At 56.9% G+C, this 18,743-nt stretch overlaps 1 protein-coding gene across 1 annotated transcript in view; it reads right to left on the bottom strand.

Annotated features, from left to right (window-relative positions):
- CXXC5 (CXXC finger protein 5) overlaps positions 1-15,284 on the bottom strand; it is a 35,520-nt gene extending 20,236 nt beyond the window's left edge. The window contains exon 1 of the mRNA XM_004381064.2: positions 14,707-15,284. The gene's annotated coding sequence lies outside the window, so the exon portion shown is untranslated. The remainder of the gene's footprint in view (positions 1-14,706) is intronic.
- Positions 15,285-18,743: the final 3,459 nt, after the last annotated feature.

The raw sequence follows: 18,743 nt of genomic DNA, 5'->3' as shown, positions 1-18,743 counted from the left end.
GAGTGAATGTCAAGGGCAGTTTAGTCCAGGCATGTTGGGAGACCTAGGTTGTGGCCCCAGTTCTGTTTTCCTATGAGCTGGGCCACCCCTTTGTGCCTCAGTTTCCCCTGCTCCAAACAGAGAGCATCCTTCCTGCATTCTAACCTTTAGGACCATGGGGAGATGGGCACAGGGTAGGGGTCTGAAGGCTACAAACAGGGTAGCACCCAGATGGCCAGGCATGCACCCTCTTCTCTGACCAAAAGAAGACCTCACCTACACTTCCTGCCAACCTTTCCTCCCGTTTCCCTGGCTCCTCAGCTCTGCCTGCTCTATGTCAGCACTCCTTAAATCTCCTGCAGTCCCCGGATAGCCCTGCTGCACAGGCATGTGCCATACCCCTCACCACCCTGTGAAGGCCCCATTTGCCACCCAAAAGTGCCTTCTCGAGTCTAACTTGCTGTGGCGTTGATGTGTAAGTGTTGATGACTGGGAGACAAAGAAAGGCTAGAAACTATGGTTGGCTCTCTCCACTTCCTCCCCAACTGTGAAGTCCCTAGGAATGTCCACCCAAGGACCCTGGGTCCAAGCCATTCCCATTTACTCCTCCCCAGCTCCACCTCTTCACTCCCACTCCTCAGAATTCCTATTTGAGAACAACCCCACAGAAGTTTAAATTCAAGATATTCTAATTAAGAAGCCCTTGTGGGGTCCCCCTTTCAGAAAAATTCCAGCTTTGGTGGAGCAGACAGGTAGGGGCAGGGGTGAACTCACCTGGAGATCCAGGTGTGGCATAGTAAGACTAGTGAGAACCACACCCCAACATCTACTTCAAGTCCTGCAACTTTGAGCCTCACACCCATTTTATGGGTGGCAAAAGTGAGGTCAGAGAGGTTAACAGATTGGCCCATGTGAGCAACGAAGCCAGGTTTGGAACTGGGCCTGTCCAGTTCAAGTCCATGGCTCCTGACAGGCCGCTGTTGGTTTGTTTTCCTTGGGATGCTTCTCAACCACTCTCCTCAACCACTGTCTAGGCCCTTTAGGGAGGAAACTTGTATGGCCAGGGCCCCAATTCTTACAGCTACCTGCCCCTTGACCCCAGCTGGGCTGTCTCAATCGTGTAGGCCTAGAATTATCTGTAGTCTGGGTGTTAGATGGACTGTGAAAGCCCTTTGTGATCATGAACAAGTCATCCCCATTAGACTCAACTCACTCATCTGAAAAATGAGTATGGCCCCAACTCTACCCAGTTCAGGGAGGGCAGGCCCCAGAGGGCAGTAGAGGCTCAGAGGGCACCTGAAAGCAAGCACCCCTCCAAGCCAATAGCCCAACCACAGCAGCATTCTCTTGTACTCAGGCTGGCTCTGTACCCATTCTGCAGGCCAGCAGACTAAGTACCAGGGGCTAAGGCCAAATTCTTAGTCTCAGGGGGGTGGCTGCAGGGGGGTGGGGGTAGAAGAGGGGCAATGAGGGCCTTAGGAGTCAAAGGGACAGAGAAAGGTAGGTCTCAGGGTAAGCAGGTAAACAGGATTCTGGGGCACAACCCACTCAATAGAAGGGGTCTCTCATTCCTCCTCCAATCTCTGGCACCCCTAATCTCCCAATGACCCCACCCCCTGAGTTGGGAGTGCAGCCGGGCATTCGGCACCCCAGGGGAAATTGATTTTCTATGGCCTTTTCTCTTTCCAATTTCTCTGCATCCCTCCCCCATCTATTCCCAACCCACCACTGCCTGGGCCACAGTTCCCACTGCTGGAGGGCAGATGGGTTTAACACTTTCAAGCCTGATCCTTGGGCCTCCTCCCCCAGGTAAGCCAAGCCAGCCTGGAGACTAGACTCCACCATCCAGCCGCATCTTACAGAACTCACCTCCACATAGCCAAGGGTCAGGTCTCCTTGGTGTGAGCCTAACGGGAGGCATTTGTGTATGTGTGTGTGTGTGTGTGTGTGTGTGTGTGTGTGTGTGCGCATGTGCACACACGTGCACATACCAGGCTCTGTTGTGTTAGTGCTCCTGGCCTACTCTATGGCATCATCTAGGTGTGAACTGTAAACTGAGGATGACTGTCTGAGCCTGTGACAAGATGGGAGTAATGTGTGGGGTCAGTAGGTGTGAAAGTGGCCTCCTCCAAGTGTGTACACCCATGTGTGACAGCATATATCCATTCGCCGATGTATGTGCCAGTGTACGTGTGTATCAGAAGCTGGAGTTGTACATGTAAGAGCGAGTGAGCTTCTTGAGTGACCACGTTGAAGCTGTGTGCACAATGTATGTGACCAAGTCTGAATCATGCACGTCAGCGTGTGTGCTGGGTTGTGTGCAACTACGCGTGCTGCGAGTGACTGTGTGATAAGCGTGTGCCCCTGCGTGTGCCGCGTGTGAACTGCATGCATGCACGCTGCCCGCCAGGCCGCAGGGCCTCGTGGGGCTGCTGAGGATGGGGTGACTCACGTCTCCTGAGCTAATCCTGCCGCCTGCCACCCGCCCAGCTCACCCTGCTCGGCTGGACTCACGGCCGCCGCCAGCGCAAGGAGGTGGGGGGGGGGAGGCGCAGGCAGACGCAGCGGGGAGGCTGGCTTGATAAATAACCTGCTGCTTCCCCAGGACTCTGAGAAGGGGGTGCTGCATGGGGAGGAGAAAAAGGAGGGAGGTGTGGAAGGCAGCTCTGGCCCCCCAGGCTCCAGCTGCCCTGGCCCCCACAGCCCAGGCTGCAGCTCCGGTTCCTGTTTCATCGAAATCTGAGCTGGGAAAAGCCTATCGGGTCATCTTGCCTGTCCCGCCGGCCGCCAGGCCCAGGCAAGCTGCCCCTCAGGGGACAAGCCTGCAGCCTGGCCGCCCAGTCAGTAGGGGGCTGGGGGGGGCGGTGGCAGATATTTCTGTCCAGACTAAATGCAGCTTGAGGCCTCTGTCTGCACCCCCCAAACAGCTGCTCCCAGGGGCCCCCAGGCACTGTAGGACTAAATATAGCCCCCCATCCCAGCAAAACCCCAGTGTTCACCTCTTCCCATTGGCCCCACCAACATGAGAGTAGGAGAAGGCTGGGGATCCTACTATGTGACCTTGGGCCAGTGTATCCCCCTCTCTGGGCTCTCAACGATGAAAAATCAAGTACAACTCTGAGCCCTGCCCCACCTAACACATGCTATTAGAGAGCAGACTACAAAGGCAGCTAGGTTGGGGTCTTTGTCTAGGGAGATAAGGACTGAAGTCCAGAGCCCTTCCCCTAAGTGACTCCAACCTGCTTCAGCAAAAGAATGGCTGGGGGAGGCCCTCCCTAGCACCCCAAGCACCTTTAGGCATATAAACATGGCCCCCTCTAACCTGCCTTTTTCTTGCCCAGGCCGGGCAACACCAGGCTCCTCCAATCTGCCCCGGCCGGACCCTGGCCAGGAAACAAGTTGTGCCAAGCTTCGACGGGGGTGTGTGTGTGTGGGGGGGGGCGAACAGGGACGGGGCAGGGAGCACGACAGCTGCTATTTCCTGGAGGCCACAGTCGGGCACAACCCGGATTCTTGCCTGCCTCCACACTCCAGTAGTCCACCCAAGAGTCTCTTCCAGCCCAGGCTCTGGGACCCTTGACAGGGTGTCCCTTCCCTAGTGTCAGTACCATCATCAGACCCTAGCCAGGATCATAGCCAGTCCCCTCTCTGCACTGGTACAGGCAGGAAGATGCCCAGATACAGCCCCCTCTTGGAAGGGAGAGAGTGGTGGTCTCTACAGGGTTCCACAGGCAGGGGAGGCAGCCCCAGCTTCCCTCTTCCTGCCTGCCCATCGGCTGCTTCCCCCAGCCCCATTGCTTCAGCCCCACACACACCAAATTCCCCACATGCCTGTCTGTCTCTGACAGCTCACGCAAATACTTGGCTGCACGGGCACCCGCTGTTCTGAGCCTGCTGCACCTCCTCCCCTGCCTTCCCCGGGGGGCTCTGCAGACGCAGCCAGGGATGGGAGGGGGCCAGAGCCTAGAAGATTGGTGGGCAGTAGGGGGATGGAGTAAGGGTAGGAGGGACCATCCCAATTCAGAAGCACCAACCCCCACCCCCAGGTCTAGGGGGCCAAGGGATCTGGGAGGCCACTGTGAGCCAGCCCTGGCTGGGCGGCAGCTGCCGACGCCCCCGCTGCCCCCCGGAACCTACCAAGAGGACCTTCCGGAGGCCTCCCACTCACTCGCATTGGCTGATGAAACAGCATCTGCCACCCCCGCAGTGGCAGCTCAGGACAGGGCAGAGGGCACCGTGAGACCCCTGGGGATGGCTCTGAAATCTGGACTATGGCCCAGCCCCTCCTGGCAGCCCCAGCCCCCTACTATAGGCCCAGCTTGAAAGCATAGGGGGGTGTGTTCCAGCTCTCCTGCAGTGTGAGGGGCATGCCTGCCCAGCTGCCAGGTGTAGCTGGGGGGCCTTGTCTGCCCCCAACTGCTCTCCTTCCTGCTGGACTTGCCACCCTCCCAGGAGACTGTGGAGGGAACACTTACTGAGAATGGCTGGGATTTCCCGCAGGGCACTGCCTCACTGGCCAGCTCCTTACCTCCCCTCACCTCATTCCTTCTCCCAGAGTCAGCCCTTTGGCCAAATCACACCCCTACCTCATGTGTGCAGTCAATTTGTCTCAGCATCGCCAGTATCCCCAGCATCTACCATGTATCCAGGCACACGAGACACTGAATGCATGTCCTCATAAAATAACCCCCTCCATTTTGCAGATAGGTGTACTGAGGTCACAGAGAGCTAGGCCTCTCACCCAGTGTTCTTCTTGAAGAAGACTCTGATTGTAGGTCCCTTCTGTATCCATTCACTTCCCACCATACTTTATGTCCTAGGAATCAATTCCACTCCCCCGGCTACTGGAGGTATTGCGGTGACTTAAAGCAGAACTTCCTCGTGCTCTGGCTCCAAATGCCTAGCTGGCTATCCTGGCCCACTCTCCCATCTCTCCTATAGCTTAACAGTGGTCTTGAAGAGTTCCCCAACTCTAGTCTCTGTGATGATAGACTGTGGGAAAGAGCATTCTCTCCCCATTGCACAGATGGGGCTGCTGAGGCCCCCAGGGGAGGGGGGAGCTGCTGGCGGCCATGAGTCAGAGGGGGAGCTGGGAAGCCGCCCAGCCTGCCGGCTGTCACTGGAAGCAACAGCCTGCATTTCCTCCTCACGCTGGTGCCTAGGGAAGCGTGGGCAGTGGGCAGGTGGGCACTGCTGTGAGGACCCCTCCTGTGCCTGCAGGCCAGCCACGTCCCCTTGCCACCTGACTGGGCCAACAGTGCACTCCCTACCCTGGGCTGAATCTCCAGAGATGGGCAGGCTACAGGCAGAACTGGCATTTCTGTCTGTGTTCACATCACATGAGTGTACCAGGCTGGCTCTTTTGACCTCAGGGAAGTCCTTCCCTCAGAGCCTCAACATCCCCTAGCATCAAACAAGGAGACTGAATCAAGATAATTTACACTATCTTCCAGCAGGAAAACCCATGGTTCTGTGATTCTAGAATCCCACCACACCAAGAACACTGACTCAAGAATCCCTCCACTCAAGTATTCCATACTTCTAGAATCCTGTGACTCTAAAATTTCTAGGCCACCAAGATCCGACACCCCCAGGAAGCAAGGGAGCTATTGGGGATCATGATTCACAGTCCACTGGCCTAGTTAACCAATTTCCCACCTAGCTTAGGGGGAGGTTGGTCAGGAGGAAGAAGGGCTGGGTCTCTCTCAAGAGGGTTAACAGGAACTGGACATGGGGCTGTGGGAGTAGGGCAGAGAGCTACTGGCCTGGAGATGGAGCTGGTCTAGCCCCGGGTGATAGGCTATCTCCTAGCACAGCAGACATTGACAATGCAGATGTCAAGAAGCCCAGTTCACACCCTGCCCTAGGGGAGCAGGAGTAGGTGGGTGGGGGTTTGCAAGCTTGAGCCCCCACCCTGCAGCTCAGAGGGAGGGCAGCTGTCAGGTCAGGGCTGGTCTCCCCACTTCTCAGGTTCCAAGCCAAGCTCCACGCTTCATCTTCCTGTCTTCACCACCCACTGCTTCCTCCTCATCACAGTCACTTTACCTCCCAGACTCCCAGGCCAGCCACAGCCCAGGACAGCTGGGAGGCAGCCAGGGCAAAGGCTCCTAAGCCTGTTTCACAGATGGAAAAACTGAGATTCAGGGAGAAGATATGACTTGCTCCAAGGGCTTAGCTCCAGGAGCCTGTTGGTCTCTGGCTACATCTCTCAGCCTTGCCCCCTCCCCCATCTCACTTCCCAGAATCCTCCACAGGGCCAGTGGATCTCAACATACCGTCTGTCCACCAGCACATCTGCCTTCCCCGTGTCCCTTGAGAGGGCTCCCTCCCACAGCCATTCATCCATTCACCCAACTAGCCAAATTATCCATCTCCCTACATGCTAGGCCCTTTGCCAGAGGCTACGGGAGCCTCAAGGAGTCCTTTCTGTTCGCCAGGCAGTGTGGAAGGTACAGCAAACACCACATGCAGACCCAAGCGTGGATTCCCTTATGGTGTTCACAGCCCAACAAGGGGTCTGGCAATATCACTTGTCAATGGCAAGTCACAAACTCTTCAGTCCTCAGTTTCCTCACCTATATGTGGGGATACTAACAGCATCCAACCCACTGAGCTACTGTAGAGATTAAAGAAGGTGAATAAGGAGAGCACAGTACCTGCCCCCAGTAAGGGCTTAGGATGGGTTAGCTGGTATTATAACCACTATTACAATGTATTAGTATAATAGTAATAACAATTGGGGGACAGCAATTAACTAAGCAGCAGCTAAAGCTCTTCCAAGACTTACTTGGTGCCAGGCGCTGGGGATACGGGCAGGAAGCACTGACATATCCCACTGCAAGGCTGGCTCAAAAATTCCTATAAGCATCTGATGAATGAGGCAATCAATGACAACAGGCATGGCCCTGCCTCTAAGGAGGGTATAATCCAGCGTGTGTTCCTGAGTAAGGGGATCTTTTTGCACACGTGTACGTGTGAGCACTTAGGTGTGTACACGTTTATGTGCCAGTATGAGGGACCTGAGGGGTCCAGCAGAGGGTGAGTTATTCGGGAGTGGGCAGTGATGCAGGGAGAACGGCTGCTCAAGCCCGCTCAGGCCCCTCACCCCCCACCCCTACCCACCCTCCCCCACCAGTGATCTCAGTGGTGCTGATGGGACTGTGGCAGGAGCAGGGGCCAGGCCCAGTGGGGAGAGGCCTGGAAAGATGCTTTGCATAGTTCTGGCCACCAGATTACAGGATTAGGCCAGGCCACTGGGTAGGGGTGGGGGGAGGGAGCTAGGGTGCACCAGGTGCTACCCCACAAGAACCAGAACCCCAGAGCCTGTACTTTATGTTTGAACTTGCATGGCACACAAGTATTCCTGCTGGCAGGCTGGGCAAGTCCAGGAGGTCAGAGGAGGTCACCGGCAAGGGAGGGAGTGGTGGGCCCAAGGGCCATGTGGGGTCTGCCCGACAGAGGAGGGCGGGTACAGGGCTCCCCCAGGGCCACCAGGCAGGTCTGGCTCTGCCCTGCTGGGGCCGGCAGCTGGAGGGGAGTAAATATAGAGCGGGGCGTCCCGGCCACATTCCTGGGAGGCCAGCACGGCCTGCCTGCCCGCCACTCTAGGCAGAGCACAGCACCCAGGGCCCAGAGCCGCCACTGCCCTCTTCCCAAACAAACAGAAAAATAAATAAAACCAGCTCTCTCAGCCGACACAGCTGGGGGAAGGGCAGGAAGGGGTGGATACCAGGGGTGGACAGGCAGGCAGACCAGTTGCCGCATTTCTGTTCCCTTGGGAAGGAGGAGGCCAACAAAAGAGGAAAATGGAGGAAAAGGGCAGGGAGATGGTCAGAGATGTCAGAGGAGGGGAGAGAATCTCTAAGAGAGACAGAAGGTATAAGAAGTAGAGGTGTGGCAGGGGCAGGTCAGGAAGGACAGGGAAGGTGTCATGGGTAGGCAGTGTGGGGGCCAGTTGGGGAGAAGGCAGAGGCAGCTTATGTGTCAGTAATTCAGGGACAGGCATGCGCCCCCGGGGCGGGGTGGTGGTGGTGGCGGTGGCGGCAGGCAGACAAAGGGGGCTGTGTGCGCTGGGACAGGGGGCTGGCTTGAAGGGCCATGAAATATTAAAGAGCCTAGGCCAGTGAGTGACAGAGGTCACAGCAAGTAGGAGACTAGCCAGGGAGCGGTGGGGGACCTGAGGCAGAAGGCTGCCCCCCCACCTATGGCGGGGTCTGCTCTCCCCACCTCCACCAGAGCCAGCCTGCCCAGCTCTCCTCCTGCTGCGACTCCTTTCTGTCTTTCTGTTGTCCATAGAGAAGACAGGCTGAGGGGACAGGAGGGGCCATGGGGATTAGTGATGGGAGGGAGACCTTTGCAGGTCCCTCTTCTCTCTGGCTGATCTGTGCTCAGCTGGCCTTCCAGAGCTGCCAGCTACCCTAGCAAGGCCAGGAGGCCTGTCAGCACAGCCACTACCACCGGCGCCTCCTGGGGAAGGAGGGGGGAGACATCGAGCTTCCCCTTCCCAGAAAAAAAATCAGCCAAGCCACCACCTTCCGCAGAGGCCTGGGGGAGGGAAGGCTGTGCCTCCTGGCTCAGCTGAGCCAGCTAGGCGAGCCAGCAGGTCATCCCCCAGCCTTCCCACCCCACCCTGGCCCCATTACCAGCCACATGACCTTGGCCAGTCCCCTTGACCCTGAGCCTGTGTCTTCACCAGCCTTGCCCCACCCCAGGCTTGGTGTGAGGAAAACAAGAAGAGGGCAAATAATATACTGAAAACCTGCTATGGGCAGTTGAGGACAAGCATCTCCCATGCCCCCTGTGAGGTCAGCCCTATCATCATGCCCATTTTACAGTTGAGGAAAGAGAAACCCAGAGGCAAAGTGATGTGCTCAAAGTCACACATCTGGTAAATGGCAGAGTGGAGACAGAGAGACACCAAGTGTGAAGTGTTCTTTTCTTTGTATTCGCTGGGGGATATGAAGTCCTGGCCAACTTTTATTGAATGCTCACTGTGGGTGAGCCTTGGTGCTGAGCCCTGTGTTCATTTGAAAATGGCCTTGTGAGCCAGGCACTCTTATTGTCCTATTTTAAGGATAAGGAAACTGAGGTTCACAGAGATAGTGCAACCTGTCCAAAGGTCACACATCTAGTAGACAGTGAGACATTGCCAAGATCTGGAGGCAGTCTGATGGACTCTAGAGCCAGTGCTCATACACACTTGTCCGGGTGGGGGGTAAGGGAGGGGGTTAGGAGGGTCCTGTAGGAGGGCAGCTCAGTGGTCTGATTGGGCCCCAGAACAAACACCATGAAAAGGTCAGATACAAGGTCACAGTTGCTGTGCTGGGTGGTGGCCAGCAAGTGCTCAGGGCACAGGAGGAGGGCAGTTTGTGGGGGCAGGCGGAAGGTGCTATGCAGGGGCCTGGCCTACCCAGAGCACCAGTACCAGGTAACACAAGCCTCTCACCTCATCCCCAGGATGGGAATACTGAGGCTGGCTCAAAGAAGGCCAGTGCGGTCCTGTCCCCTTGGTCCCCAGGGTTTCAACCTGAGCTCCCAGGCCAGTGTGCCAGGAGCTAATCACCCCTCCAGAGCCCCCAGTGCTGGCAGAGGGGATGGCTGGATCCCCACCCTCCCAGGCCCTGTGAGCCCAGAGGGAGGCCAGCATCAGAGGCAGGAAATGAAGAAGAATTTGTGATCTAATTGAGCTGGCAGGGGATTAGGCAGCAGAATGCAATTACAGGGGCTGGAGGGAGGCCAGGGGCACTGACACCCCGAGATGTGGCCTGGTCCAGGTGACTGGGCCTCGACAATCCCTGGCCAGAGACACCCAGCTGGGAGCAGACAAGGGTTCAGGCCAGACTGCTCCTCAGCACACACAGGATTGCAGGGTTCCAGCTCCACATGACACTCAGAAGCAAGAAATTTTCCTCGGAATTCTTCCCCAGGGAACAGCCCTGTGGACTCTCACACAAACAGCAAGCAGACAGGTGCACCCCTCTCACAGGCTTTGCTCATGTGTATACACACATGTGCTCACGCGCCCAGGTAAACCTCACATATCCATGCTCACTTGCATGGGGACAGACTTCCCAACCTGCAGACACAAGCCCTGGCCCTTTGCTGCCAACAGTTCTACCAAAGGGGGAGAAAAAACACCAAACGACAGGAAAAAAAAACCCATGACCTTAAATCCTTTTATTCCCGTAATCACAGGCTGCCATCGCGGTGGATACGCGCTGTCACCCCGGCCCCAGCCTGTCTCCCTCCAAGGCTTCCAAAACTCCTGGAAGGCAGGCAGGCAGGCAGGCAGGCAGGCAGGCAGGCAGGCAGACAGACCAGGCAGACCAGGCAGACCAGGCAGACGGGGAGGCTGCCCAGTTATTGCAAGGGAAGGGTGGGGAGGGGAAGGACCGGGTGGGAGAAGTTTGATGCTTCAAACACTTACACACTCAATGCCTCAACCAACAAGGGAGAGACTCAGAAAGACAGACTGGCAAACAGAGGTACAGATAAAGAAATCCACAGACACCAGCCATGGAAGATAGACCAACAGAGACCACTGTCCACATTGCTCAGATATGCCCACTTCCAGATTCACACACACATTCAGAATTCAGATACACACCACTCAGGGAGTCAAGACACTCCCAGATTTATAAGCATACACAAAACACACAGATAACATAAATCACAAACACACACACTCCGAAATTCAAGTACATACTACTCACAAAATATACACATTCCCCCCGACTCACAGGGACATATCCAGCTTTCAGATATACACTCTCAGATTCACAAACACACAGGTACACAGATCATGCACAGATACACTCCTAGATACACAGGTACAGATGCCCTGGTTCACATCCACATGCATGTCCAACTCCCACACTCCAAGACACACACACACACACACACACACAAAAAAAAAAAAAACACAGATTGACAGATACAGATGCACAACTTATAGATACACATGTCCAGAGTCATAAGCACACATGCCATCCAGATTCGCACATCCTAGACTAGTACCCACACACAACCCCACTTGTCTGCTGACGCTGCATTTAACTTTACGGCAGGTGGAGTGGTTGGAGATTCCTGGGTCTTTGAAGGGGCAGTTCTTTCTTACTGCCCACATCCTAGGAGGGTGAACTCACAGTCGAGGGGGAATTGAGGGGGAAGTAAGAGAGAAAGCAGAAAAAAACTAGTGGGATATTCTTGTTGGGCAGTAGCGCGTGAGTAACCAGGGAGGCTTTTTGTGGTCTGGTGAGCTCCAGCTATGAGACAGTTTAACTATTAATACACTTAATCAAGGACAACACACACACACACACACACAGACATACACAGACACATGGACACACACACAGACACACACACACCCCTACCTACCTACCTGTTGTGGGGTGTAAGACAGGGAGAACCCCAGAAAAGTGGGAAAGCCCCAATCAGGACCCAAGGGGGTGGGACAGAGGGCGGAGCTTCCACCCTAGGCCTGCCTCCAGAGCAGGAACTGAGGGATTCATTTCTGCATCCCAGGAAGACTAGGGACTGACCACAGTAGGTTCTCATAAATACATATTGGGTCAATTAATGCATGAATTACACATAAAGAGTGGGCAATAATAGTAGTAATAACAGTAAGTAAGCACCTCCATCCTTAGCCAACTAAAGCATGTTCAGGGAAGGCATCAAAGGGCAAAGGCCAAAGGAAGCAGCCACTCCAGGGCGCCATGCTTACAGTTAGCTCTGACTTAATGGTCACCCCATTAAGCAGTCCTGTTAGCTGGCTTACCCGTATCTCCCTCAGTCCCTTCATCTCATCCTACACCCTGGAATGCCAGCTGACCTCAGCCCATTCTACACCCTTCCCAGCTTGCCAGGGAGAGTCCATCTCCAGTAAGCTTTATAGGTACAGTCCATTCTCCCATAAATAACTAGGTGGGGTCCTGAAGGTGGAGTAATTAGTTCCCAGAGACTTGGTTCCTTACCCAGACGCAGCTCTGCCTTCCACATCCCTATGGTCATCAGTTTCATACTTGCCAAATGGGTAGAAGGCAGGTAAAAAGCTATAAAGAAGCAGCAAGGAGTTGGGGATCCCAGTGGGAGCCCATGGGACATTGGACTGTGATCTCCTGGGCCCTGGATGCAGAATTCTCACCTCCCCTTCCCCCACCCACCCTAGCCCAGCCCAGCCCAGCCGAGTGGACATTCCAGGCCCCACATGATAAAGATGAGGACACTGGCCCACCAGTAAGTCAACAGGCTTTGTCGGGGGAGAGATAGGAGGCCTGGGCCAGGGTCACCTGCTGAGCCGGGAAAACAGCCGGTACCAAATACACACATAAATAAGGCCCCAGCAGACAGTCAGCCAGCCAAGGGTCTGTCTTCTGCAGAGGAACCTTTGCCCCCACTTTGGGCGGTGGGGGAGGTGGCATGGGAGAGGGAGGCACAAGGCTAGTTAGGGGCATCTCTGGGAGAGCCCCAGCTCCTGCGGTGATGAGGGTGGGGGGTGGGTTTCTACCAAGCTCCCCAGGGTTGACTGAGGATTCATAGGCCAACCTGCCTCAGATATTTCCACCCCTTACTGGGGCTAAAATCACACGACACCCCCTCTCTCCCTCCTCACCAAGGAGAGAAGACAATTTCCGTTCTGGGAGGGGGGTGACAGCTGCAGAGCGGATCGCACCCCCTCCCTTTCAACTCCTGCTTGAGTCTCATCCAGGGAAACTGCTAAATCAACACTACGCAGTTACCGGCAGCACGGGCCTCAGTCTCCCCGTACGGTTCTCAAAAAGAGATCTGGAAGGGGGCTTCGGGTCCCAGTTCCTGGGTTTCCAGTGGCAGTTGGAACCCAGGGTGGGGTGGGGGGGTCTTTCGAGAGGGGAATCAGTTCAAACTTAGACCAATACATCCCCTAAAAACGTTTAACTAAATGCTCCCAGTTGTAGGGACGGACGCCCCCCACCCCCGCGGGCCGGGGAAGCTGAGGTGGCGCCGGGCGTTCAAATCGCGCTCCAAACAAGTCCGCTCGCAGCCCCGGCCAGGCGGCCCCAGCGGAAAACTTGAAAGGGACTCTGTTTGCCCGCGGCCCTGGGGCGGCTCCGGCGGGGGCGAGGGACGAGTGATCATACACGCCCCTTTCCCCAGCGCTTCCTGGGCAAACGCGGGGGTGGGGGCGAACTGGGCCCACCACAAAACCAAGGGCTTCAAACAGAGCCTACCGCGAAAGGAAAAGGCGAGGGGGGCTTTGAAAGATTGGTCCCCCGGACCTTCCTTCAGCCCCCGCCCCGCCCCCGCCCCAGTAATCTGAAGATGTGGCTCTCAGACCACTCAGGGCCCAGGGGGCAAAGCAGGGCGCGGCTGCCAACCTTTTAGACCCCCGTTGCAGGGGGCATGAAGAAGGAGCGGGTCTCTCTGGATGAGTCACTACGGAACCTCCCAAATCTGCGGGTGCCGCTTTGCAACCAGTGGCACGAGCCAAACTGTGCACCCCTTCCAATTCCCGTAGGGAGGGAAAAGAAAGCGACCTTGCTCCCCGATTGGGCAGTTCAGCTCTTCTGACAGGTTCCGTAGGTGGCCCCCCATTTAAAAACCGGGGTCACTCACTTTCTGTCTATCCTACAAATAAACAAAGCCAGGCGCACCCCGCGCTCCCCGCCGGAAAGCAGCCCATTCCGGGCGAGGACAACTTCCCCCAGTAAGAAAATTAACACATTCCTTTCGCTGCGGTTCGGCCCCTCGCTCCGGGGAAGCGAAAGGGAGGGAGATTGGGGGGGGGCGAACTTCAGGGGTAAATTTGGGGCCAGGGCAGCGTGGCAGAAGCCTGGGACGCACCCTCCTTCCAGCTCTGCAGCTAAGGGAACACCCCCATTCTCCCACCCTTGCCTTGCACGCTGCTTGGCTCACGCGGGGCTCGGGAGACAGCTCGAAAGACTCCCCAACGCTGGAGAGGAAGGGAGAGGGAGGCCGCGGGGCGCGGTGGTGGTGGAGGTGCTACTCAGAAAAAAAAAGGTCAAACTTGAACAGCCCGCCAGGCACCCCGCGGGCAGCGGGGGCGAGGAGCTAGAGGGGAAATGCAGAAGTGGCCGCCGCCTCCTCCAGAGGCTCAGCCACACGTGGTGGAGGGCGCTCAAAGCAGTTACTGTCGCCCCCAAAACACAAGGCTGAGAGTGGGGTTCTGATGGGAGGAGTGTGTGCCGCAGATATCCAAGCAGCCGCCCCCGCAGGCGGAGCGCCGGCTCAACACAGGGAGGTGAGAACCTGGGGCTCCTGTCGCCCCAGCGCTCGCAAGCTGGAGTAACAGGGGAGGGGGTGGCACTCCGCGGGGAGAGCCACGGCCCCACTCCACGGAGCCCAACCCGCCGTCCCCGACCCTAAAACCCCTCTTTTTGTCTGAACTCAGTGATCTGCGACCGAGCAGACTGCGGCTTGGGGAGGCTTGGGGATAACAGCGACCGCCGAGCGATCACCCGCGCTAGGGCTCCCAGTCTCCAGGGCTCCGCAGCTCAGGCTACGGGGGCCCCCCGCTCCTCCCAAACACGGGCCCCTCCTTCCCTATCCCTGGCTCTCCGCACCTGAACTTCGGGGGAGCCCGCGCCGCCAAACTTTCCTCCGACTTGCAGCGAACTCCGGCCCCGGCCGCGCACCGAGCCCCGGGGGAGGAGAAGGAGGGAGGCGGGGAAGAGGAGGGGGCTGGCCTCCGGGGGGGTCGGGGGAGGGCCGTGGCCCGACACCTACCGTCTCTCCGAGTCGTCCAAGCCTCCACTGCTGCCGCCGCCGCCGCCGCGAGGCCGAGGGGGAGGGGCGGGGCGAGCAGCTGCGCTCAGATCTGGGCACCACCGCCGCCGCCGCGCGCTCCACTCCCGCGGTGCCTGGGTCCGGAGCTCGAGTCGAGCCGCCGCCGCTGGCCCGAGGCGGGGAGGGGGGGGGGAGCCTGCAGCACCTGCCCCTCCTCCCCCTCCCCGCGACCCAAATTAAAAAACAACGAAAAGCAACTAATCACCCCCGAGGGGAGCGCGGCGCGGCGGGCCGAGGGCGCAGCGTGCGGCGTCCGGACTCAGCAGGCGGCGCGCATGGCCGGGAGCGGGCTGGGCTGGGCTGGGACACGGGGCAGGCGTCGGGGCGCGAGGCTCCGCCGCTTTTCTAGCTCGGCTCGGGCTCTGCTCTCGCAGCCGCCTTTGCTGCCGCCCCTGCCGCCCCTGCCGCCCCTGCCGCCGCCTCTACATCCCCGCTCAGGCTCCGCCGCCTCTGCCGCCGCTGCCGCGCGCCCGCCCGGGCAGGAGCTCTGAACGCTGCCCGGGGGCTGCCGGCAAAACCCGGACCGGACTCACCGCTCCCTCTTCCTCCCCCCCTTTCCACCTCCGCTCCCCTCCCTCCTCCCTCCGCCTCTCTCCCAGTGCAGCTCTGGCCACTTGGACGCCGCAGGCTCTGAGGCCAGAGCCGCAGCCGCGGCGCCTCAATCTTCCCGCGCCCTAACGAGATCGGCGCAGGCTCGGCTCCCCTGCGTGCCCCGTCTTCACCTCTTTTTCTGCAACTTTACAGAAAATAAGAGGACCTCCCGACTTTTATGAGGGATGCCTGGGCTTGGAAACGCACCTTTCAGGGAAATCTGCCATCCCTCTGTCCCCGTTTTGGCGGGGCGCAAAACTACGGGGACCCGGAGGGAGGGTTTAGCGACGCCCCTCAGCCAGGTGCGCGTCGAGCCGGAGACTCCTAGCGGACAGATTATGGAGCCAGACGCAGATTCAAAGACCCCACCCTTTCCAAAGCGCTTTCTGGGCTTTAGTGGGCACGAGGTCCCGGGAGAAGAGGGGCGGAGATTCTTGTCCCTATTTCACAGATGAGGAAACTGACCCAAGAAAGGACGTTTTGCCTCCTACGCAGGCGTCAACCCAAGCTCTGAGTCTGGGGCTCGTGCGACTAGATTGTGGTGCCCTGAGACCGTGGTCGACTAGCTGAGTCTGAAACAGTGCCTGGCATAGAGCAGCACTCAATAGATAACTGGTTGAAAGAGCAAAGGAAACCCAAGCCCTGCGGAGTAGGCACCCAGTGGGGACAAATTTGGGCCTGCGCATCTTTACCCTCACTCAATGCCGTCTCATCTGCCCGGCTCAGAATAATCCTAAGGCTGCGATGTCTTCCTCTAGCGACCTGGGGGGGTCGGGGGGGAGAGCATAGGGTGAGCCTTGGGCTCACATAATTCCAAACTGCAGATAATTCCAAAGTGGAAGATTTCTCCAGTTCTCTGGAATTCATGGGGGCGGGTTTGTGCAGCAAGGCAGACCTTCCTCCTCAAAGGAGAAAAAACGCAGCCCTGAGACCTGAGGCCCAAGCTGGGGAGGGGCAAGGCAGTTGGGGAAGTTCGCCTAGGGTTAAACGTTACAGCCTGCGACTGATTGGGGCCCAGATAACGGGGAGTTAACTGCGGCGACCCAGGCGTCTCCAGCCACAAGGTTGGCCTCTGTAGGAGAAGCGAAACTGTCTTCCACCTCACCGCTTCCTCTCCCTTCGAGGCCTGGCTGTCTCTGAGGCAGGCCTGGGGGTGGAGGGGAGGATGGGTCTCCAGGGAGCTGGCCTTTGGTGCCCATTCTACAAGCCTTCTATGTGGGGTGTGGGGGGTGAGGGGTGTCACAGGACAGAGCTTTTCTCCTCCTGTGTGGTTTCTCTCCCCCTCCTGACTTCCCAGGCCACAGGGAGTGACTCTTCCCCAGACATGGTGCACACCCCTTCCCAGCCAATTCCTTCCTTCTGAAAATGCTGAGACGTGCCAAGGAATGGCTCCTGAGGGGTGGTTGTTTAGCCTCTCTCCTCCTCTTCAGCAGCCCTCCTCAAAGCCACCCCAAACAAGCATACTATGTGTATAAAAGCAGTGTGCTTACTATGGAAACACAGTTTGGAGACAAGTGAACACCCCCCAGATTATCACCCTTAAAGTTAGATATTCTGGGCCCCACCTTGAGTGCCAGGCACCGACCCATACAAGGAAAATTGAGGCCAAGTCTCAGGTCTATATGCTTCAGAATCGCCAAGCATTTAACCCACCCCATCTATCTTTGCTGGGAAGCTGAGGCACAGACTGTGAAGGGGTCCTATTCCCTTGAAAGTCAGCAGCAGGCCTGGGAGGACCAGGACCCAAGAAGTGAAATTTAGTCCTGCAGGGCTCTCAAAGCCCAGGGTACACCTGAAAAATTCCCATGGGGGAGGGTGGATCCAAAAACATCCCAGAGCTGTGGAGTCAATTCCAACTCATAGAGACCCTATAGGACAGAGTAGAGCTGCCCCATAGGGTTTCCAAAGCTATAAATCATTACGGAAGTAGACTGCCACATGGTTGGAACTGCTGACCTTTGGGTTAGCAGCCGAGTGCTTTAACCACTGAGCAACCAGGGCTCTTCGGGTAGCCTCAGGGAATTGCTGTTTAATAATCCACTTTTTTTAATGGCTTCTGCCCACCCCCCAACTAAGGAGGGCAAAGGTCAAGGGGCAGCAGGCTGCAATGGAGGAGCCAGGTGATCCCAATGGGGACCAGCTTCCCCAGGGAGGAGATGCTGGCATATGCTGGGTCCATTTTAGAGGGTGGAGTGGGTGGATGTTGGAGTCTTCTTGTCCCCTGGAAACTAAGAATTGGGGGGAGACTCCGAAGCCTCACCTATCCAGCCCAGGTAGGAACCAGGGAGCAGAAGGATATAATGGTCCACGTTGAAAACGGAAAATGAATAGGAAATGTCATGTGCAAACCAACTACACAGATGACAAGTGAGACGATGGGGGACACCCGAGAAGGCTGGAGTGGGGATCCCTGCTCTTCGGGGGAACCATCCCTACCCCAACTCCCTGCTTCCATGATTCACTATTCCCTCCCCTCTCCCTGCCACCAAAAAGAAATACTTAAGTCTCACGTTGTTATTCAAGTCTCTGCCGAGTTCTCTCAACCAATCAATCAGCTACTGTGTCAGGAAGCAAGTTCCTTAAGTCTCCAGCACCTTTGGTGGGGAAGGGAGACCCAGCATCCACCTTCCCAGAGGGCCCTATCTTCTGGGAAGGGTCACACTCCCTTCTCTCTTCTGGATCTTGGTGATAATATCCATGGTTGGCATTTATGAAGCCCTTACCCTGGACATTGTGCTAAAGTTAGGGTGCATTATCTCATTTAATCCTCATATCAGCCCCAGTAGTAATAGCATCCCCATTTTTCAGATAAGGAAACTGAGGCAAGACTGGTGCCAAAGTTGTTCTCCTTACCCCTGAGGAGATTCACCACCCTAGTGAAGCGTCTTCCATACAGATCTGACCTGGGCCTCACCTGTTTCACACCTTGCAGTTGTTCCTCAGAACCCGAGCCCCTACCCCCACCCAGCCTGGCTTCCCTAATTAGCCCCACTCCTCTGCAGCTCCCGGGACAACAACCACCCAACACGGGAGCACCCCAAGATTCCCCTTTGGGTTTTATGACTTTGCGTATACTGTTCCCTCCGCCCAGAAAGCCCTTAATCAAGCTCACCTAGTGAACTCCTCATTGAAGACCAAGAGCATGTATCACCTCCACTGGGAACCTTCTCTGACTGCCACTTCCAGCCTGAGTTTGGCCCATACCCACAGGGCCACTAGTAGCCTTGTGCAAGTTACAAAAAGGTATCCCCTTTACTTAGGCAGGTAACCCACACGGCAGGTCATGGATTACCTTTCAGCCTTCCAAGACCCCTTTGCCAGGTACCTTTTGCAGTGCATGCACTGCACAGCTGTATTGTGTCCTAGCTTTGGCCCCATCTGTCCCG

The sequence above is a fragment of the Trichechus manatus genome, unplaced genomic scaffold (assembly GCF_000243295.1).
Source record: "Trichechus manatus latirostris isolate Lorelei unplaced genomic scaffold, TriManLat1.0 scaffold00080, whole genome shotgun sequence".
NCBI classification, from domain to species: Eukaryota; Metazoa; Chordata; class Mammalia; order Sirenia; family Trichechidae; genus Trichechus; species Trichechus manatus.
The sequence above is the reverse complement of the archived record's forward strand: the minus strand, read 5'-3'. Positions and strand labels throughout refer to the sequence as shown.